The sequence below is a fragment of the Malurus melanocephalus genome, unplaced genomic scaffold, assembly GCF_030028575.1.
Source record: "Malurus melanocephalus ecotype Western Australia unplaced genomic scaffold, MMel_1.1 scaffold_41, whole genome shotgun sequence".
Classification (NCBI taxonomy): Eukaryota; Metazoa; Chordata; class Aves; order Passeriformes; family Maluridae; genus Malurus; species Malurus melanocephalus.
The window spans coordinates 3,096,739-3,120,936 of record NW_026623273.1 but is presented as its reverse complement, the minus strand read 5'-3'; the positions used below and the strand labels follow the sequence as shown (position 1 = coordinate 3,120,936).

Genomic DNA, 24,198 nt, shown 5'->3' with positions numbered 1-24,198 from the left:
AAAAAAATAAAAAAWACCAAACAGGAAAGACTAAAAAAACTGATCACATCTAGGGATTTCTCATCATTCAATATAGTTTTCTCATTACTCTATCACAAGCTTCAACGCATCTGACCAATGTAGTGTAAAGAATTACAGGCACACCAGCAGTTTTGCAAGAAGAAGGMAAAAAGCCAAACCAGTGGAAATCAAAGGGAAAAAAAAGTTTATGGGAAAATGCCATTGTCTCACAGGCACCTGGAATTCCATAGAACATTAATGGGAGSAGCACATGTTAGAGAGCTTCTCCTTTCCAATGCAGCCACCAAGTAAAAGAGTGTGCCAAAGAGGGCAATGAAGATAAAAAGTTCAGAAAATCAGATCAATGGAGAAAGCTTTAGAGAGTGACAGTTTACTTACAGAGGAGACAGAAGACATCTGAGGGAGCAAGGAAAAACGAGGCAAGTCAAAGSCTTGCAGCTTGGAAACCATGCTTTTCAAGGTCAAAGTGGCCTTTTCCAGTAACTTTCCAGCTAGGTAATAAAGAAAAGCAAAATAACCGAGTAGCAGAGACTGTGGAGCTCACTCGGAGGTGCTGAGGGGCTCTGCTGATCCACCCACATGAGAGACTCTGGTTTCCTATGCACACTGCCCACTCTCCAAAGGACAGAGGTGCAGCCACTCCGCGCTCAGTATGGCACCAGCAGCAGCTGCATTATRCCTACCACAATCCCTGCACAATCAATACCTTGCGTCGGTAACCAATCATTTAGTAAAATTCTGTCTGTTTCAAGGCATTTTAATATCTTCATGAACATCRAAAAAACAGTTCTCTATAACAGAAAACTGACAGCAGTTGGGTTGGTTGCAAAAAAAAGTTCAATAAAAGATCCTTCAGGTGACATGAAAAAAATTCAGTTGGCTTCATTTACGTTGATGTACAATTCTACAGAAAGACTGATTTTTTTATTTCTACTGAATTTGTATTATTTTATACAATACAAAATATATATTTCTATGAAACTTACATGAATTTATTTGAAATCACTTTCATTCAGCTGGTTTTAATTCATTAAAATAATTCTTCAGACTGAAAAGCTTTTATTTTAAATGTGTTTAACCAATCCAGCATTTATGAGTTATACAATCATAGCTACTTCTGAGAGATGAAGCTATTACTCTAATTCAAGCCAATAGCAGGAATTGGCTTGATTTCTTGAAAATTTGTGTTTTTCCAGAAAAATTGCTATTTCTTTTATCCAGTCAGAGCAAAGCTTATAGTGAAAAGCTAACACACGCCATTGCACAGACAGAACTAATTATCTTTACTGTAAGTTAAAGAGTCCAGGATTCCTGCAATCGTCATATTTCATCATATATACAGAATTCCCTTAAAACCTCACATTTCATAAAAGTATTTTCCTACAGCTATTTTAGCAAGACACAAAGAAGCAACTAGTATTGAGGATCACTAGATTTCAGCAGGAACACAGTGTACAAAAAATGTATTAAAAGCACAAGTAATCACCATGTGGCWCAGCCACAGGTGACTGTATTTGTTTTGCTCAGCACCATAAATTATCCTGCTATTCCTGAATGCCGCCTGCCAGTTCTCCAGGGCAGGTATCTTATAAACTTATTTGTTTAGCAYAGCTGACTGAATTGCAAACTATGGCTGTGGCACTGTATAAGTAATAAGTTATTGTCACCTGAGGCAAGAGTCTTTGCTCCCGTTTATCACAGCAGACAGCACATTAACAGCAAAATTCAAGATACCACTGAAAGGCAGACACTAAACTGAGGTGGCCGAGGCGGCCTTACACTTCTCATAGTCTGCTGAGTCTTGTRCAGAAGGCAAATAATAACTCAGGTATCTAGTGCATATACTTAATACAACATCATGTGAGTATCCTTCAGCAACTTCAAYAAACTCTGGAGACCACCTACATTGATGAGCTACCATTTCCCAYGGTACATTAATGAGGTCACATTTCCCATGTGCTGGTTAGTACATTGGGCTGACAAAAAGCAGCTTTGTGCCTGGCCAAAACCAACCTGGCTGTGGGCTGCTGCCAAAAGGACCTGACTTGCCCTTCCTGGTGACAAGCAGACCCCTGCCACACGTTCCCAATGTCTCCTGGTACCAGGCAGTTGTGGGACAAGTTGCATCAGCCCTGCGAAAGCTGAGCTCCCAGCCAGGGGCGCAGCTCATGCAGCCTATGCTGCAGCCCTCATGGCATGGAGACGAGAGCCACCTCAACAATCAATCTGGGCTTTAATTTGCAGCCATAGCTTTTGAATGTATTTCACATCTGATTCTCTTCTAAGCAGCCTGTGTATTGACACAYGCCCCACAAAGCTGCGTGACTCTTAATTTCAGTGACTGAAGATTTATATTTGGACTAAGGAACCACAGGTACTTAGGAGATAATGGGCTACTGATATTCCAGCACATTGCTAGAGTAGTCAAGCTGTCAAGTGACAATAAAGAATAAACAAAATCTAAAGAATCAAAGGATATCCCTGCTGGTTAACTTTCTTTTTCTTTACTGGTGCAGTTTCTATTACCACTAGCCTCAGGAGACTTATTGTCACTCACTTGGTAACCTRTCTGAATAGTCAGAACTACAAATCTACTCTGTACACATTTATGCATTTGTGCATATAAAATCTGATATGCAGACACAAACACCATGTTTTCCCTTGGTAAAACATGCCACAGTATACAGAATACCTGCAGGAAAAAAATCACACACTTACATGTCTTGAAAATAAAAAGATATGCTTGATGATTAATTTTCAGTTATGAAATGCAATAGTCTTATTCCTTCAAGACAAAATGCTTACTGATWATAAAAGATAAAGCAAGTCACTTTTCGAGAAAGGGAAAAATTATTAAGCCCACATATGTCTTTCTCCCAATAGTTTTCCACCTAACAGAAAGACAGAATGGTTTGGGCAGCAAGGGACCTTAAAGGTCATCTAGTTCCAGCTCTGCTGCCACCAGCAGGGACACCTTTCACTAGACTAGGTTGCTCAAAGCCCTATCCAACCYACTCCTGAATATTTTCAGAGATGGCGCATCCACCACCTTTCTGGGCAACCTATTTTAGTGCCTCACCACCTTCAGAGAAAATAATTTCTTCCACATATCTAATCTAAACCATTCTCCCTTGTCCTATCTCTGTCTGCCCTTGTAAAAACTACCTCTCTGGCTTTCTTGTAGAAGACTTTTTTTAAAACTTTTTTTGCTAGCTTAGCTTAAAAAAATAATCAAATGCATTTTCCTGTCTACAAAACACCCAGGAACATGCCAGAAAGTAATTAGGAATGACAAGCATATAATGACATACAAGCTGCAAGTATTCAGTTTTCAGTCTGGAAAATAAAACACTTAACGGATATGGAATGCTTTTGCTCCAGCTCTTTTATGCATAGCTGGCATGACTGATCTGAAAAATAAGAGAACATGTGCCAGTCTACTTTTCAGGCAGAGTTCAAACAACAGAGAAATTTAAACATAGAAAAGAAAAATCCGACTAACCACACCAGGTGACTGAATTAACTTTCCAGAGCAAGGATGAGTGTATCCGAGAGCCTGCAGTAAGTCTCCACAAAGAGASTGGTTTGTACTTGAACACTGCCAGATTCCTACTTTTGCTAAAGAGCAAGATTTTAGCCATTCTAAAACTGGTGAAGACTATCTGCTTGTACCCTGCAGATTGGTCATCATGTGACAGAAGCCAGAGTTACAAGCTAGGATTATTTTAGAGCATATTTACTGGTGGTGTTTTAGTTTTTCTGGATTTATGAAAATAACTTTTAAATAAGTCGACAGACCAATGTGAATTGTCTGAAAGTAKACTGCATTTTGAGCAAATGTTTAGAGATCCAGTACATTATGCAAAACTTCAAAATGAGCAGATTTGCTTGCTAGTGAGCAACAGGATGCAGTACTGATACCTTGACTAGAAACTTTCCCYTAAATCTCAACAGAAGAAGAGCTCCTCTGGATCAGCTTGCTGATGAACAACGAAGGAAAGTTTTATGATGGAAAAAAAGTTTCCTCTTGTGCAACTTGGCAGCAGTAGGTTATCAAAGATGTATCTGTCCCAAATAACGCTGGCACTGTATTTCAACTACTTAGCAAAGTAACTGTGCAGCATATTCTTGTCCTGCGCCTCACAGGACAGGCTTGCTGCCAACTGGGTCATACAACAATCAACAAACCATACTCCAGAAAGGATGCTAGAATCTTCCCAGCAGCATCTAGCATTAAAGCAATTAAATATACTTAATGAGTATAGTGCTGGACTTCCACTTTATTAACAAATTGCTCAAAGGGGTCTGATCAGCAGAAAACTTCATACTCAGCCGTGAATCTCTAACTTATGTAAACCTTTCARTTCATGCTACTGGCAAAAGGAACAGCTGGAAGAAGAGGAATAGTCTGTTTGTAGGCTCCCTGGACTCTTGGGTTGAATATATCATCCATGAAACACAAGCAACACCTGGCTTATTATTAATTCCAAGACTACATAAAAACCAAGAGCACAATACATTCAAAACTACACCAAAACACTTAACCAAGTATTCCCCTCTTCCATGAGGAATAAAGAAGAAAAAAAAAGTGAGAGGTTCTGCTATGGTTTGGAAACCAGTGCCATGAGCAGAGGCTTCGAAGGCTCACATCTGGCTGAGGTCTTTCTGAACTCACTGCCGAGCCTCGCATGCAGTCATGGACAGGGTTATGGCTCCATTCCTAGCCACAAGCTGCGTATCGATTCCAGGAGCTACTGCTTGGGAAATACAGACCAAATCTTTCACTCCGATCCACGATCTATGCTACAATCCCTTTTTCACAGCTACACTGAAATCCCAAATAGAAGACACGGTATGCRTTCCCACAGCTAACAGGATAAGGTGAGAAACACTTCCCTCATAAATATAACTTCTACCTGATGTCTGTCATTCAAACTGTAGAACAGTCCACAGAGTATWAATAATCCCCTGCAACAAATGGAATCATAATTGGCTTTGAGCAATTTCAGAAAACTAATCTTCACCGCAGTGGTTGCTGCTCTCTCTAATTCAGCATGAGCATCTGGCAACAAGTGATTCCACTGAGTAATCTTGGCAAAACTTGGAGACATTGTTCTAAATTTCCTTCAYAACTTCTCAATGCCGGACTGTATTAGTAGTTGAAGAGAAACTACTCCTGTGGGTCTCCTTGACCCCATGRTAAATACCTCTGGGGTCCATGTGGGTCTTCTTTACCATTTCAACGTTAGCTTAAATTTGCAACAATTGAATGACCATGGTCTACAAAGTGATTTGCTGGTAATATAGGGAAGAGCAGGCAACACTTAATATCCATGAATACATCTTTTAAGCCAATGGCAAGAAGTACTAACATCACATAAAATACATCCAAAATTTGTAAYATTATTTGCAGATAGTTCCCTAGGGTCTTATGTCATTTATCAGAAAGGAGTTACAAATGATGGCTTTGAAAGCATTATTCCTTACCCAGACCACACACCAGAAGTCTGCAAAGAAAAAGTCAAAGCAATACGAGCATTTGTTTTCACTTCTTCCAATGACAAAATAATATAATGAATGGCATTAGTCCTTTCCTGAAGTAACTGAACTGCTCTGCCAAGACAAAGACAAATAAATGAATGGTAAGAGCAATAAGGATCAAAAGTCAATGCAAAAAGCCAGAGCYGCCGATAAGCAACTATTTTTACTGCAGAAGACACAGAAAGGTCAGTGTTGTTGAAGCTGAAAGTCATACCCTGCATCTTTGATCTACAGTGTTAGACTTACTTGAAGTCTCAGTTGCTTCATGCATCCTAGAAAACTTATACAAGTTCATGTACATTAGTCCACACTCAGAAAGACTTCAATTTCTGCTTAGCAGAAGCAAAGGGAGAGGGGCTGGTGAGAAACAGGAGGTGGCAACTGTATTTGCAGGCTGCTGGATGCTCAGCTGCAGCTGCCATGTCTGCCTGAGCACATCCAGTGCTTTCCCCTCAAGCTGGTTTCAGCCTGTAAATATGTTCACTGCTTCTGATCAAGTATTTTAATAACATTTTGTAAGAGCACCTATCTGCATTGTTAAGGTAGGGAGTGATGAGAGTATCTGGAAAATACCAATCTACTGGGATATGAAGCAACAATGAAAAGTCCCAAGAAGAGAGAGCTGTACGACCTGCAGGTCCCAAAGCCACAGCTGAGGCTGCTGCTCTGTAGTACTGCTCAATCTTAACGGGAATGGATGTAGGTCAGTGCAGGTGTCTGAGATGTAAAGAACGGGAAAGATAATTCTTTGGCCCAGAAAGCTACAGTTCTGCTTCATATAAATAGGATTGTATATATGAACAGTTCRCGTGAACAGTCACAGCCTCTTGTAAGATGAGGCTCTTTGGCAGGAACCTTTTAGAAATTTAAAAAATACAGACAAATAAGTAACTAGTGAGAGATAGCTCTGCTTCAACCCTAACAATTGGTGCCACTGACAGCTCACATTTTGTTTTCACWCTCCAGCATCAGTAAATAATGCAATATAAACAAACAGTATGTGTACCAACAACTCAGATATGAATTGAGTAGRTGAATGACAGTTGCTTGATGCAAATATACCACCTTTCTGATCCCTGTATTTTTACATGCTGTTGTACTGACAGGCTGCTAAAAAATACTGCCAACAGTATGCCATTTGGAGAGCACAGCAATGCAGGCCATTGGCAAAATCAGTCCTACACTATCAAAAACATTTCTACTCCTACCATAGCTTTATTCATGAAGCACTACAATCTTTACAATAATAATAAAAATTTAAAATATTTTAAAAATCAGCATGAAAATATACTTCTGGGTGCATTTCAAATTACAATTCAAATTAATCATCTTGAGGAAGTTAAACTTTTTTAYTGTGTTTCAGTCCAACCATCTCAAACATCCTTAAACAAATCACTACTCTTAGACTTAAACATGTTTTCTTGATTACTGGCCATATAATGTTCAGTTACGTGTTCATAAAAATGTCCACTTAAGACATAACTTCTGTCTTTCCAMCAACCATTAGTTCCCCAGGCTTTCATGTCCTGATCTCCCTCTTGAACATAATCCATTTTGTTTCAGAAACTATTCAGAACCTGTATGCAGTCCCTGGCCCTCAATCCTTCAATCTCTTCTCCTTTTCTGCAAGATTTAGTAAACTGAAACACTGAGCATATTTTAACACTGTAAAAAAACTCCTCCATCTTCTAATTGAAGATCTCTTGTGGTTAACTAGGCTCCTGGTTTCCTTGGGTTGGAAATAACATTCAAACAAAAGGCCAAAATTATTTTTTAAAAATCTGCTATTCCTACCTCAGCAACGAAAACAGGAGCACAACTATGGGAAGGTTCTGCGTGAAGATTTCCATTATATCATTCAATGTCAACATAAACAACTAATCAGGAGGAATGTCTCTTCCTAAATCCTGTTTCTTTTTTCTTTTGATGGATGGACTTTTTATTCACACTGACTCCATAAAGCTCCCTTGGGCTGTTATGGAGAGAGCTCTTCACCCTCATCTGCAGTGTTATAACAGGACAGGAAAAGGGACCTGCAATGATTTCCAGAATATACCTGATTACCTTAATAAAATATAAGCCTTTTATATTTGGAAAGAAACAAAAAGCAATAGAACAGGCCACAASAAACACATGGGTTCAACACCAAAAAACACTACTTTTTCCATCATGCCAYTAAGTGCACTCATCTATGCCACAAGCTAGATCAAAGATACAAGGGCACAATGGTTTTATTACATATTTGTTTATTCCCCTGTATGTTGAATAYAGGTCTTATACAATTATATACCACAAGCCTGAAAAATCATAGAATGTCAGGGGTTGGGAYTGGCTGTAAAGATCATCTAGTCCCAACTCCCCTGCTATGGGCAGAGATGCTTCTCACTACACCTGTTGGCTCAAGGCCTTAYCCAACCTCGCCTACAACACTCCCAAAGCTGGGGCATCCACAACCTCCCTGATCAACTTGTTCCACCACCCTCACAGCAAAGAATTTCTTCCTCACATTTAACCCAAATTTCCCCTCTTTCACTGTGTACCWATTACTCCTTGTCCTATCACTACAGCTCCTGACAAAGAGTCCCTCTCCATTTTTCCTGTAGGCCCTGTCASGTCCTGCCAGGTTGCTGTGAGGTCTCCAYACACCCTTCTCTTCTCCAGGCTCAACAGCCCCAACTTTCTCAGYCTGGCTTTGCAGGGGAGGTGCTCCAGTCCTCTTATCAACTTTGTGGCTTCCTCTGGACTTGCTCCAACAGTTCCACGTCCCTCTTAAATTGGGGACCCCAGTGCTGGATGCTCCAGGTGGGTCTCAGCAGAGCAGAGCAGAGGGGCAGRATCCCCTCCCTCYCCTGCTGCCCACKSTGYYCTGGRTGYAGCCCAGGATTCCCGTGGCTTTCTGGGCTGTGAGCGCTCTCTGCCAGCTCCTGGTGAGTTTTCATCACCCATCCCCCCCAAGCCCTTCCCCACAGGGCTGCTCTCAATCAGTTCTCTGCCCTACCTGTGGCTGTGCCTGGACTGCCCCAATGCAGGTGCAGGATCTTGCACTTGGCCTTGCTGAACTTCAGGAGGTTTGCATGGTCCAACTCTCAAAYCTGTCCAGTTTCCTGTAGATGCCATCCCTTCCCTCCCGTGTGTCGACTGCCCCACAGAGCTCAGGGTCATCAGCAAACTTGCCGAGGGTGCCCTCGATCCCACTGTCCTTGTCACTGACAAAGRTGTGGAACAGCATTGTCCGCAGGACGAACCCCTGAGCGACACCACTCCTCACTGCTCTCCACATGGACAATGGGCTGCTGTCCACAAYTCTGAGTGTGGCCATCCAACAAGTTCTTTATCCATCAAGTGGTCAGTCCATCAGCTGATGTCTGTTTAGAGACAAGGATGGGCCCCAGGACAGTGTCAAACTGCAGATGTCCACGTAGACGATACCAATTGCTCTGTCCCCATCACAGAAYGTCACCCCAGTTTTTCAGATAAGATTTCCCCTCGCTATAAAGCCACWTCGGTATTACAATGACGTATAAAGCAAATATTCTTGTTCCTCTTGCTTCAATATAGGTTAGGCAGTCTCTCATACCATTTAAAGAGGTGAATGCCATGCTTCCTTAATGTCAGCCCCAGCACCTCTGTGGTCAGCTAAAGCCCTGAGAACCAGCAAGCAGAATCCACTGTATTTAACACATTTCTGTGTGCCTTGTGGTGGATGAAATTACATGCCACTGAAAAAAAATCTGGATCTAGTACAACCAAAGAAATTTATTTTCTGAAAGATACCTATTATTTCAAGGAAATTAGTTATTCAAATGAAATACTTACCTAAGAACCAGCAGTAACGAGGCACAGGCTGCTTTACAACAGTGACTTCTTTTTCTGAAATGTTTTCTGAACTGATACGGCCATCCTAATTAAAGCACCTCAGAGCTGGAAGATAGCAGAGCTCATCCCACAGTTCCACAAAAATAGCCTTTCTCACAGGGAAGTGGAGGGGCCTTTTCTCCCCATCTCAGGCTGCAGTCCCTCCATGCTRTACACGCTGTCCTGCAGCAGCAGAAATGGCTGGTGTACAGCAGGCCAGCACTGACCATATCACATAACAAGCACCTCTCCTGTGCAGTGTTTGTTAGCGCCACCCAGCACGAGCAGACCCAGAGGCTCACTGCCACTCTCCAAAGGTCAGAAATCACAGCTGAAAAGTGTAAAGCACTGTCTCACACGCTCTTTCTGATCCTACCGCAAAACCATTGCAGCTGTAAGATAAGCTCATTCACACATGCTGGACCAGTTGGCACTATTTGGAACAGGAACAAGTCAAGYCTGAAATGTTTTGGTTGCATGTGTTGCAGTTATATGTGTGCCTCAGCCAAAACCTGCAAACAGATTCTAAAAAAAGAGCAGGATTTTCCACTGCATCCTGCAAATCATTCCTTCAGGTGGCTCAGCTCACCTAGTATGTCCTCTAAAGCAGTCAGGATGCAACCTGCAAGACCAAAGCCCCAGCATAAGCACAGCTCACTGGATTGATCTCTGTGTCCTATAAGGCAGATGGCCTGGTGGAATCCTGACCATGCTGTATCCTACTCTGTTTACTTAACATCTGACTTAGTCCTTGGAGTTACTCTGTGTCTGACTGTAAACTGGCACAGTCATTAGGAAAGCTACAGTTTTCTTGGAAGTTTCATTAGCAAAAGTTCCACAGTGCTCCCCTGACTTATTTTAATAGGCTCAGCCATTAAAAAAACCCAAAGATACAGCAGCTTGCATTTGCTCTTCCCTCAATCCTCATATCAGGTCTTCCTTACTCTTGGCAGAACAGGTAAAGTTTGTCCCAAAGTAATCACAAYCCACACAAAGCAAGGGACAAAAACCACCATCTAGAAGGAATCCTGCTTTGTTTTCACTCACTTTTKATAGCATCACATAAAGCCATTAGCAATGCCACAAACCATCAAAACACCGAAGAGTTCAAGCTCTTCTGGATGAACATAGTAAACAAGGCACTGYTCAGAACAATTATAGAGTAGGTTCATAACATGGCTCTTGAGCAAACACAGTTTAATAAGCATTCCAGAACAAATTTAAACAATATTTGCAGTCATGCGATAAAGGAGAGCCCAACTCATTCTCTATGCAGCAACAACACACATACGAAAAAGGCAGGCAAAAAAGGGTAAGAAACAGAATATAGAAGAAATCAGACTGCTTGCTGAACATTTGAGAGCAGCTGGGAAASAGGAACGGAAGGCAAAAAACTGACTATTGTATGCTCATTTAACTGAGATATCTGGAATAAAATCTGCCGGGGTTTTTCAGTCTGTTTCTTCTGTCCTACAGGCTGTACTTCACAGTCAGACTATCTCCAAACTCCAGGAGGCACAAAGGGAGTGGTTTGGCTATAACCAATAAGATTGTAGGGATAGACTATGCATGTTAAAACTCAAAACTGTTGTTCCAGGCACAAAGATATAGTTCCCAGAAGTACACAAGTACAGTTTCTACCAACCATCAACACATCCTAGAGGTCTACTTCAATACAGTGTTTTACTSATCTCCTTTTCTCTTGAGGCAGCAAAAACTCAAGCACACCTTAAATGCCTGAATGCTGCACCATGATGGTCATTATTAATAACCTAACTTTCCAAATTCCCTTCAGAGCTGCTGCCTGTTAGCTACTGACAAACTTGTTTTGTACAAACAAGTACTATCATGCATCTGAAAGAGTACTTCATGTTTGGACTGACCACTTACAAACTGAGCTTGAAGACAGTAATAGATTTATGACAGTATTTAAACAGTTTTTGAAGTACTATATATTAATTATCTCTACCACTGTTAATGGTCTACTCAAATGCAACTGATTATTTGTGTTTATGTTTTCATATATCACCTTTTTCCAGGATTATGAGCAATAAGCTTATTAAGTAATCAGAGGCAGCAATCTGCTGCCTTAATGAGCATAAAGCCAGCAAARCAACTTTGCACATTTTGAGCTCAGTTTCACACATTATGAACCCATTCTCAGTAGTCACCTGTGCCAGACATAGAGGCCCAGCAGGTCTAGCACTGTAATACACTAATGAGTCTCCCTAAATGGCTACAGAAAAGGAGAAATGGGGAAGCATAAATCATTCCACACCAACAGAATGGGTGCTGTGTTTGTTCTCCTAATGAAGAGAGGTTAAAATTTTCTGCTACATTTACCAGAGATTCATATCCTCGCTAGGAGAGCTCTTTGTCTCCACCACATCGCCAGTGCTCTCCATGTACCACCTTCCTGCRCAGGACCATTATCCCAAGCTGTGAACCCTTCCAGAAAACTAGTTCGGACACACAGCAAGACAAAATACTACACTGCAGACTGTGTCACTTCAAATAGGAGTAGTTTTGTACCTAATTTATAAAGCTGAACATGATTTTGTAGGTATGGRTGTTGGCATTGCAGTCGGTGGATCTTCTGGCAAGTCAAAAGACAAACATAAATGGCTTAGATTAGCATGCTAAATATGAATAGCACGGCAGATGGAGTTTTAAAACTCAGGAATGCTTGATTACTGGTCTAGTTCTTCAACTACTGAGCACAGAGATAATGAAGTGGGGCAATGTTACACGTGAAAAGTAAAGCTGACTCAAGTGTCTGTGCACATGCATCCACCACCAAGGGTGTTTTCCAGCAGGTATTCCTTCAATAAAAGTAATTTTAATTGTCTTTTACAACTTCACAACACTGTACATCTGAAATGCCCAGCAAAGAGCAAGGTATATTACATTRTTCAGGTGAGACATTAAGTTCCACTCTATTGCAAATTGCCCTGCTACTGTGAAGCATTTCTGAAGTTTATACTACCTTGTTACTAATGAAAAAAAGAAAACATTCCAGTGATTAAGGTATTTTCAATAAAACACATGCTTTCTAAAKGTCAATAAAATATGTGCTTAAATGTACTTTCTATTCATAATCTGCAGTAAATGTTATATGGACAACATTTAATCTCTGTCAGAGAATAGCCTTCACAATTTTCTGCGAAAATTTGTTTCTCATACACTAAAAACCAGCTCTTTGGTAAGAGGATGCTTGTTCCATCTCTCAWGAACTAAAATGATGTGTAAACAAACACCCACCTCATACAAAGACTTAAACTGGGATTCATAAAGGGTAAAGATTTCCCTAGTGATAAACAATTTGAGCACAAAGTGTTCCTTCAAGTCCTGACATAAATCTGTTCCTGCCAAGCTAGTATCTCATTGCGTCAGCCTTTCGCCTTCGCCACAGCGAAGTAGCAAGCCTACTACCTCTCTCCCTGCTTTCCTCACACTGTCCTCTTCCCAGAATTACTACCTCAGTTCCACTGGGTTAAAAAATTGTCTTTCCATCAGACAAATATTTGGTAAAAATTAAGAAAAACACTTTATATAAAGAAACCTGATCCTCTAGCTAACCTATCACTGAAGGACTCCCATGTGGACTGAGTAGACTCATTATCACTCTGCTGGTATCCTTGCTCTTCCTTACCCAATCAGTTTTATTCTCCCTTCTTGTTATTCCCATAGTTTTATTTATTTGTAATGCTTTCAAAATGTTTTTACATATACCTTAAGACTGCGAGATCTTCAACTGGGCTGAATGCAAGCAAATGCTTTTGTGTCTGATAAAGCACTTCTTTTTCAGTTAAGACCAAAAAAAAAAAAAAAAAAAAAAAAAATCAAAGCATCTCTGCCTACATTACTTTCTCAGCGACAAATATTCACAGCTTCTGTTTTATGCATTAAAATACAATATTTCAAATAAGATACATGATGTTATATTTATTTGGTTCAATACTCTTTTTAATGGCACAAGATAAATACTAGGTTTGATAAAAGACAATTTCTTCAGCAAAAGTTTCATTTAACAGGAGCAAGGTATAGCTCCAGTTTACCTAAGCACTTACAGACAATTACATACAGYCAGGTGAAAAAGACTCTGTGAAAGAAGGTTAACTCTAAAAGGACCACTATATACTCATATATCCTCAGTCTCCAGTTTACGAAAAGCAAAGGTACCAATCTGTAAACAGGGGATTTGCCTTCAGAGTTTTTGACCATTTCTTCCTGGAAAAGGGTACAAGTGGTCATGTACAGTATGACATACTACTTCAGTTTGTAAAAATGTTTAGAACTGAGCTCTGTACATTTCCCCAACACAGCTGGTGTGTCACAGACACCCATGCACTCTCTGGGAGCAGTGCTGTGGGCTTCATAGTGCTACAGGAATTARTACCTCTATAGAGCCCTTGATTTTTTTATACTTGAATGGTGCTACACTGTGCTATGCAAATACAGCAACACCAGGAGAGAAAACAGCCCACGGCAGTGAAAACAGTGGTTCACTAYATTCAAAGAATTTCACTTCATAATATTTGGTGGGTGTCTATGACTTCTCTATACATTAGCATAAGTTTCAGCAGTTATATATTTCATTAAAGTATCACTCCCACTTACTGGAAATGTTAGAAATTACTCCTCAGAAGGACTGCAAGCTGTCTTGTTTGTCGATTCTTTATAACTATTATAACATGCTAACGTCGTGAATTAAGACAGCAAGTAGCAATTCTAGTAATGCGAGATGGAGATGTGGTGGAGATGAAAGACACCACATTCCTACTCAAACAGTTCAAGCTGTCTGAATAACTTTCAGTAATACTTACATTCATCACTAAGAGCCACAAGACATCTCAATTGCAATCCACTTTAAAYTCAACATTTAAAATAGCATCTTTTAAACAAACACCAGCATTTAAATAAATCTTACCAAATCTCCTTAAATTGATTCTATGCCCAACTACATTTTCATTGCTGGTGTGAGCAACCAAGTTTATGCTATACTTAAGAGTCTTTTGGATTTAAGCTAAGAAGACCTTTACTAGACACGTAACTTTAATTTTTCGTATCAGTAAATAACTGCTTAGAGCATTAATAAAATGGGATCCAACTCAAGCAGTTTTTTAATTGCTTCATTCCTATTTCTAACTTAATCACAACCAGAAAGATGACCAAGAGTGGGTCTTGTGTGGTTGCTACACGAGGAGAAAAGCATTTGTGACTGAACGCCATAAAGTAATACACTATATTCTAAAGAAAATATACTGAAAAGATGAGTAACTAATGACACATCCACTCACTTGATCTGTAGCATTAGTCCCCTGAGAACTTGCAATAAGTTTTACCGAAGACAAGAAAATGATAAAGTACTAGTTACTCCTCTGCTACAACCCTTCTGTTTGCACACTTCTGCTCAGAATATTTGCAGTATTTGTTTTTTAAAACATTCTCTATTTTTTTTATCCTATGTAATACTTACAGCATGCCACAGAATAAGAAACAAAAATACAGGCAAATGGCATTAAAAAAATAAAATTAAAAAAAATAAAATTAAAAAATAAAATTTAAAAAATAAAAAGAGGGAGAAATTGCAGGGATTGTATAAACTGGAATAAACCATACAGAAGAAAAACTCTGATTAGGGCTATTACAGCGGGGAAGATTGAGACGCTGGCAGCTAACCGACCATTCTTGCCCGCTTTTTAAACCCAAGTCCACAGAGAAAAGAGGGCTCCTCTGAAGAAAACTGTTTCTCCAGATCTCCGAGGCCACGCTTCTCGTCCCCGTCACCCCCTCTATCACCCACAGCACACGACGTGACGGGAATTCTCGTCCCTCGCCCGCCGTCCTAGCGCCGGCCGGAGCTGACGCCGCGGTCCCGGCCCGGCTCCGGGCTGCCCTCACCAGCGGGACACGCCGGGCGGCCCCGCTCCGGAGCCGCGCCGACACCGGCCGGAACCGCGGGGCAAGCTCGCAGACATCCCGCCAACACTGCGGGAGAGCCGGGCGAGAGGTGGCCARGTCGGGCAGGAGCCGGACCCCGGCCGGACTCGCAGCGCGGCCGCGCCAGGCGGGAGGCGGCCGGCGGGGAGCGGCGCGGAGCCGCCGCCCGGTACTCACCAACTCGCTCTCAAACTTCCCCCAAGTTTCGGCGGCGCGGCGGGCGGCAGCGGGCGTGCCCCCCCCACGGCGGGCGCCGGCACCATGGGAGCACCTCAGCGAGCGGCCGCCGCGGCCRGCCCCAACTTCTGGGGCGGCAGCGACCGGCGAAAAAAACGCGAGCGAGAGCGGCGGGGCGGCGGGCTGAGCCCGCACTCCTCCCGCGGGGCGGGGCGGGGCAGGCGGGGAGCGGAGAGGAGGGAGGGGAGGTCAGCACGGGGCGGGGGTCGGGGGGGAGCGCTCCCCTACACCTCTCCCCACACTGCCTCCCCCGCCAGCGGCAGCAGCGGCGGTGGCACTCGCTCCGCTCGCCGCAATCGGCTCCGCGCCTGTCCTGCCCTGGCGGGGCGCGGGGCACCCACCAGCCACCGCCGCGTACTCCTCCTCCTCCGGCCTGGCAGTCGCCAGCCCGACCACCGCGGGGAGGGGAGGCAGAGCGGGGCCGGGGGAGCGTGTCTGGCGGGCTGGGGCGGCGCGGCGCGTCCCGGGGATCGCTGCTGCCCGGCCCGAGCCCCGGCCGGTGCCGGCACTTTGGCTGCGCCGCGGGGCTCCGTCTAGGGGGGAACGGCGGCTACTGCAGCCCTCATCCATCCCCGCCGGACGGGCGGGAGCACGGCCCCCGGAGCCGCGGCCGCAGTCCCACCGCCCATGGCTATCGGGGCGAGCCCCGGGCTCCGGGCCCGGCCTGTGCCGGTAGGGGCAGGGCTGGCGATATCGTTTGTGTTCTGGAAGGCGACGAACCCGATTTTAGGGTGAAGGGGGTGTCAGCGTGCCACGGGCGCGACTGCCAGGTGGAAGTGAAGTAGTCTTGGACGGCTGAAAGGATGATGGAACCTTCCGCGACCAGGTGTGTGGCGTGTAGTAGTGTGAGCCTAGACGGGAGCTACAGCAGAAGGGAGAGCAGCTGCTAAGAATTGTCTTAAAATAATAAAAGATTTCTCTTGAGAAACAGTTCAGGAAAGAAAATAGTTGAAAGGAGCATAGTGTCATCAGTTTATTTAGGTATTCGCATTGACAAAGTAACGGAGACAGACCGACATGTGCAAAGGGGACGTCAGCAGTGACACACTGATCCTTAAGGCCCTTGTGGGCTCCCTGTCATGTTTGTGTCCCCCACCTTCAAAATGGCACAGCCTGTGGCTTCCTTGGGAAACAAAGGTGGGACGAGATCCCCGCAGGTCAGTGTTTTCAGAGTTTCACAATCATTCAGTAAGTCACAAAATCCCGTCTGAAATTAGCTGGGAGCAAAAGAGARTTGTATCTCGCTCAAACTTTCTGCTGTGGTTTGGTGAACAGTAACAGCAGTGCCAGCCTATGGAAACTGATGGGAGCAGTGCAGTTCCTGGCACCTCTGACTGCTCAGGCTGGTGCTGCCCTTCCCTTGCTATTGAACCAGGTGCTCSCAGACTCGGAGCTGCTTCGCTTGGGAGCTGGTGCTCCTCAGAGACTGACCTGTGAGCAGCAGGCAATCTGTTCTCAACAGGACTGTTGGTCCAGGCTTGCTTTGCCCAGAATAAACAGGGTAGTTCCACGGTGTAAAGATGCATACTTAGTGTAGGATGGACTGTAAGATGTGACCTCATCAACTTTCAATTGACTTAGGGGAATTAAAATCTGGCATGTTGCTAACTATATGACAGAAGTATGACTCAGGTTTTAAACTAAGGGCATGCAGATTCATCTTTCTTATTCCTACACCAGAACCGTCTCTTGCCTTTTTCTCATTCAAAATCACAGGACAGAATTTTTTTGCATTACTGAGCAATACCATAGTCTTTGCATTAAGTTCCAGTTCTTACAGGGGATTTATAGCCACATCTACTGGGAGATCCCTGTGCTACCAAACTAGTGGTTCTTATTCAGACATTTCATTCTTACCTCTTGCTACTGAAGCTCTGTGGCAAAGCATGATTAATAACTTACTGTGTTAGAAATTGTAATCACAGATCTGATCCTACCCCTGTAGTTTTGTGGTTGTAGCACTATGTTAAAAGAGGAAGATTCCAGGTCCGGAGATGTTTGTGGGTTTGTTTAATACAGCATTCCTATAGCTTAATAAGGTCTGAGACTATGAAAACCTGGATTGCATTGGCCAAGTAGCAGTAAGAGCTGAACATGTAAAATTCCACATAGGTAAACAAGGGAAAATAATTTACTGCTCCCTCATTATTTGTACAARTACACTTGGATAATAATACATTCATAGATTTATTATGTATTCTAGGCTTATTGTTGCCCGGACTTTCTCTGTACTAGATAAAGTTTTTTATTTCTTTCCATGATATGTAGTTTAGTTGCATGGGGACTAATGTCAAATACAGTACACAGCCAACAAGACTAGATTTAGGCAAAAGCAGCCAAGGTAATTTTCAGTCAGAAAGCGTGTGAGGATGTGGGTGGGGCTGGGAAAACAGGAGACCAGTAAGAATGTAGTTTCCGCATTGTCTACAGCTGGCCTTGGATCTCTGAAAGCACAAGACTGTATGTAACTTGTGTGTATATTCAATATTTTGAATTTTCTTAACCACCCAAATACAAATAAATAATTTAATAATTGATCAATGTTTTTTTTGACTTCTCTCTTATTTTAAAAAAGGTCTAATTTTAGTGATGATTATTCTCAGTTTCTTTGGAGGATTTTGGGAGACTATACTTACTCTGTACTGCTCATCAGTGTTAATCATTTAATCACCCAAACAAATTAGCTTTTAAGTACCTAAGGTTGRTATCTTATGAAGCATGAATCTTAAATTTACCTCAGCAACAAKACAGAAATTGGTTGTATTATTTATACATCTATTAAGAAACATCTACTTTTAAAAGTATGTACGATTTCATCAATGTTCTTCACCTTTTCATTTCTGCTGTATTATCACTCTTCCAGATTCCATCCAATCTCCTTAAAAAACCTGGAAAAGCAAATCTCTCTTAACTACACTCAATAAAAATACCTGAATTCTGACCATTTGTTCTGACATAATATCCAGTGATGCCTACACCTACTCTTTTCCCTCTACATGCAGTTGGCTGCTTCATTCCAAACTGTATTGAAAGTCCAGTCCTTCCTGATGTTCTGGAACCAATGCAGAGGACAAAATGATGTCTGAGTCTGATTTTGCTCTCTCTTTACAGTAGTGTATAATGCAGTATTTATCAACAATATGTCAAATAGGATTCCAACACCTCTGTTCATGATAATTCTTTATCTGGAGGAGGCTCCTTCACTACAAACTGTCTAAAGCAAGTGCTGATTGTAATTTCTGCSAGACTTGCTGTGAGTGCCTACTGTAAGCATTGGCTACAATCTGAGCTTGTACAACATGAAGGTAGTTATATTGGTATTGGTAAAGTCTGTAAACCAAACTCCATTTGCTTGATGTAGCAGGTAGTAGTTGCCTAAAGTCAGCAAAAGCAATGTTAATTTATATATTTCTAGATCAGCATAATGGGGTACACATGCAAGGTCTGTGCTAGAAAAAAAGGTTTTCTTTGTCTAGTAGTGTTTGTATTGAAAGGAAATAGTGACATTTTTTGTTGGCCTTTTTTCTAATACATTAGTGCAAAATGCATTCTTTATTGATACTGCTTTACCTGCAGAGTTTTTACATGAGATCTGAAAAAAATGTCATTTATTCTGAATAGTTCAAAATTCTCTGTGGTTTGATGTTAAAGTGAGCTTTGGGTATGTTTCTCTTGAGTGCGAAACTATTTAAACTAATTACAAAAAGAGGTTTGTTTTTTTTTTCCAAACTGCATGAAAAACTGAGATTAAATCAAGCCATGTTTATATCCTGTATTCATAACTGCAGCTTAAATCTACCCTCTTATTTTCYTGACTTCTTGTTTATAACGCAATCATAAATACAGAAAATGCGCGGCTTAGACGGGATCTCAGGCGCTCCCCAGTCCCACCTCCAGCTCAATGCAGAGTCAGTGAAGAGGGCAAATCTTGCTGGGTTTTACCCAGTTGGGTTTCAAAAATTTTCATGTAAGGAGGCTACGCAGCATCTTGGGGCAAGCTGCTACATGGCTTTGCTGTCCTACAGGGTAAGAGCTTTCCTTTCTTCTCTCTGAACTTCTCAGTTCTCATTGTGCCTATTGTCTCTCCTCTGTCCACCATGCATTGCTTTGGAGAGCCTGGCTCTGTCTTCTCAATGTCCTACTTGTAGCAAGGGAAGGCTGCTAGCATATTGACCAATCCCTCCAGTGTGGTGTTATCCACAAACTCGTTRAGAGCACACATTGCGTCTTCCAGGTCATCAGTACAAATATTAAACAGGACAGGTATAAGTTACTGGCCTGCAAGCACAGGGACTATGTATCCATAGTTGYTAGTAATACAATTCATCTTTTTCCAATCAATCTCCACTGATCTTTTCTAGATGGTATTAAAAAATGGGGAATGTGAAAGGAACATGTCGGACTTTTGGAAGTAAGACAGAGAATGCTTCAGATAAATATGTTTCCCCCTTTATGTCATGCTTTTAGAAAACTTAAGGGGAAAGAAAGTCCACTGGTGGTGTGTGAAATTCAAGTGATAACTTTTATAGAGAGTAAATCACTCTAAGGCATTTAGTGTGTTTTCCATCATAATATTTGTTTATAGGACGATAGCAAAAATTCTGTGCAGGGGATAAGCTAATTCTTSTTTCCTCCCTTCACCTTCTTAATGCTCTTTATTCATGTAAGGAATAGGGATAGCTGAAAGAAGAGAAGCTCTCTTTTAATCTGAATTTCCATCGTAAGTAGAATTGCAGAAAAAGGTACCACGACACACGATTGCTTGCCATGAAAAGAAACCACACTAATAAAATGCATATTCCAACCATGATCAGACTTGTACCAAGAGCTGGGAATGCACAGTGCTTGCTGTATATAAAAGTAAAAACAATATTTAATAGCAGCTCTGTTCTCAGCCTCTGAATATGTGGAAAAATTTAGTTTGTGGGTTGTCTGGTTTACTTCCTTTAAAGCTACAGAGCACTAAGCTCCCCCAAATACTTTATATAAAAGCAGAATAATTACCTAACCAATAAATATCTGTGGARACAGAGAATTTTCTCTAAGGAACTAATCTCCAGGGAATCAATGTGAACATGCGCGCAGGAYAGGAAGGCACGGGCAAAGCAGGAAAGGAAAAAAAATGAAGAAACACTCTGCAACAGCCTGGGGTCTCTTACTCTCTTTCTGTTRTTTCTAAGTCATCCATTATGTCATTATCTACAAGTAATATAAAACAAAGACCTATCTGGCCATGTAATGAATACACTGACTTTCTGGTTCTCTAAAAAAGGTGTAAATTGCAGTATTTTTCTTGCTTTTTTTCTGAAGAAGGGAGATGGAGTGGTGTAGAAATGAAGGTTTTGCTTCAATTGATAGGTTCACTGCTCTTCCTTTTTTTGAGGTAAGAAATAYCATGGCTGGTGTCCTGGCCTGTTTCCAGCACTACACAGGATGTCCTGCATTTTAGATGTTACATTAGCCAGAAGAACAAATGAACAGTGAAAAAAATCAATCAGTTTTATAGTATGTATATGTATATTTTTTATGCATTTATATATGTGTATATATGTATTTAATTTKATCAATGTGGTAGTGTTGCCGTCTGGATCTTGAGTGAATCCCATCCTCAGTCTATCAAGTGTTTATTGAAGATTGTGAGCAGACATGCATTGAAAAGCTGGAATCCAGAGCCTGAGACCACTTCCTTTGCCTGCGTGTCCACATTGTCCTCCAATTCCTTCTGCCAACAGAACAGGTTTAGGTGTCTGGTGAAGCTGCTGCCTAAAATGCTATCATCTAAAGTGTCCCAAAGATTTAAACTCTTAAACAAGACTTTCTTGGTTGCTTTCCTATGTTTGAATTCCTAAATTCTAAGATGTTAGAGACCTAACTGGTTCACTTCTCCAAGTATTTTGCATTTTATTGCTCAGAGCATGTGTGCATTGTCTATCCACATTTCATGAGCATTTTTCTGCAATTTTGCTATATATTCCTGCTCTCCACCTTAAGTCCTTTTGTCTGTTTCTTCTTAGGTGGAAAGGAGAGCACAGAAGCAGGAGCAGACACCATGCTCAACTCTTTGTGTACTTAAATTCACTTGAAGCTAAAACTTYAAGCGAAACTATTGCCATACGAAAGACAACAGACAATCATTTGATCAAGGTCACAGTGTATAACGTATGATACTTMAATTTGTTGGGCTAAACCAGACAGTACCTTTTTTTTTGTTGTTTTCATAACTCTAGTTCGAGGAACAGCAGCATCCTTTAATTTATGATTCAGCTTAAGGTCTCTAGTTGACAGATCTTAAGCATTTGAGACAACAAGGGACTTAAACTGATAAAATACATGTGTTTGCCATCTCTAGATAATGGGTGTATTTCTGTTCAGGACAACATTAGCCTTTTTTTCTGAATAGCTTGGGTTWTTAGAACAACTCAGCATTCTGAGAAAATTGTAATATCAGTAGAGGAAAATCCTGACTTGTACTATTTTGTCATTCAAAAACTCACATGGCAGTTTCTTTCAAACAGAATATTTTTATGTATTTATGAATTTTATTTTTTTATGTACATGGAAGTTCCTAAAATTAAGGAAGATAGCACTTTGACTCTTCAAAAAAAACATGTTTATTCACATGCTTCCCAGTTCTAATCTGTACCATCCATCAAATCAGGTATAAAAACCAGACCACAAGTTTGTAGTTCCCTGTTTCTGGGTTAGAGATCCCTTTTTGGAGATTACTCTGAGAATTCTCCCATCAGAAACTGTAATGGTGCCATAACCACCTTACAGTCAAAATGAAGATCTCTGAATCCTATTGTTCTAACCTGACAAGTTCTTCTCCATTATGAGGTCCTCCCATGAACTTTCCATTCCATTCACAGAAAGTGGTTTGGCTGTCCATGCACAYAATCTGTTGTCCTCTAGCCCTCAATCACTGCCTGGGTGATTTTGCTGCACACGATTATTTCAAACTCTTCATCCTGCATGCTTATACTGATGATTCATAATGCTCATAAGTGTACTGATGGCAGCAAGGACTCAAGTCATCTGACACAGAAATGGCTTCAAGAGTCATCTGGTTTGGTGAGTCTCAGCCTTTCTGGCCAATGGAATTGCATAACAATATTTTACCTTGGATGAAAGCCACRTGGTGCATGCCTTGTATCTTGGGGAGGCGAAAGAGCAGGAGTCCTGTGAACAGCAGTGCTCTTTACACAACTCATGAACTTCATCATGGGATGTGAGGCAAACAAAATATAAAGCTGGGTTCCAGAGAAATAGGTGGCTTCACTCTAAACRGGATCTGATGACTACTTCTTTTCATAGGTGGAGATTCAAATTGAGCAGTAGATCCTACACCAGAACAGCCCACCTGCTCATGTGGTGCTTGATGTGCTTGACATAACACCATTTTGACATGGTAATTTGAATTACTGAGAAGCCAAGTACAGCTGAAAGCTATCAATTAGCTACTCATGGTGTAAGTCATCTCTATCCCAAAGCAGGATTTACTGTCCTTTCCTAATTCTTGGTATTTTCTTGACTAGCTTTCTAACTATCTCAGTGAAGAATACCCCCTTACCTGCTAAAGCTGCCTGTGCCAGATATTCACAAGTTTGTTGTTAGGATGTTTTCCTTAATGCCTAACTTTTATTTTATTGCTACAATTTAAATTCCTGTATTCTTCTATCCACATTGAGAATGATAATCAGGTTATTCTCTTCCGTGTTTGAAAATAATTGTTATGTATTCTAGAGTCTTTCCTGTGTCTYAGGCCAAAAGATGTCTATTTTTTAAATCTTTCATCATAGGTCASATTCTCTTTGCTTCTAATCATGTGCCCTGTTTTGGGCTTTCTCCAGTTGCCCCATGCCTTTTCTGGAATACAACGCCCCAAAGGGACCAAGTTCACTACATGACATTCTAATAGTGCTCAGAACAGAAAAGCTTGAAGTCTATACTACTATTTATAAATCASAGCATTTAATTGGATTATTCCCACCTAGGTGCAGTTCATCTTGAAGAATTTCATCCATTTTTCACTCCACTACTTCAATTTCTCAAGGTAATTCTGAATTTGAATTATGTCTTTCAATACATTCAACTTCATCTCATCTGCCAGCTTTTTAAGACTGTTGTCCAGATTGTCAAGAAAAGTTTTAATAAATTCGAAACAAAGAAAGGTCCTGCAAAAGCTCTAATTTTGTGATATGACATTATCAAAATAAAGGAAATGGGTTTAAAAACATAAGCATTAGTATACTTGGTTTTATGCTACTATTTTTCATTTAAGGGGTTTGCAAAGAGTTTAATTGAGTCTAGGTATGTTTTGGGTTTGGTTTTGGCTTTTTTTCCCCTGTGAGCTGAAGTTAGATTGATTAGATTATTATTTCCAGGCTCTTCRCCCTCTGCTTTCTCCCCTCTTTTTATATAAGGCAGATGATATTCTTCGTCCTTTCCCAGCATTATATCTTTCAGCCATTTTTTGCAGATTCTCAAGTAATTGCTAGTTGTGTTGGTTTTGCTTGGCCCAGTTTTTGAAAGTGGGGGGGGCAAAAAGACGGCTCCTGTGAGAAGCTTCTGGAGGCTTCCACCATGTCCAGCAGAGCCAAT

General features: G+C 41.4%; 1 protein-coding gene across 6 annotated transcripts in view; it reads right to left on the bottom strand.

The window, feature by feature from the left end:
• GHR (growth hormone receptor) overlaps positions 1 to 24,198 on the bottom strand; it is a 148,843-nt gene that overhangs the window by 99,808 nt on the left and 24,837 nt on the right. For 2 of the 6 annotated variants that reach the window (XM_057364729.1, XM_057364725.1), the window contains exon 1: positions 15,538 to 15,698. The exons of the other annotated variants lie outside the window; for them this stretch is intronic. The gene's annotated coding sequence lies outside the window, so the exon portion shown is untranslated. Of the gene's footprint in view, positions 1 to 15,537; positions 15,699 to 24,198 lie in introns of those variants that run through there. 6 annotated transcript variants of the gene reach the window in all.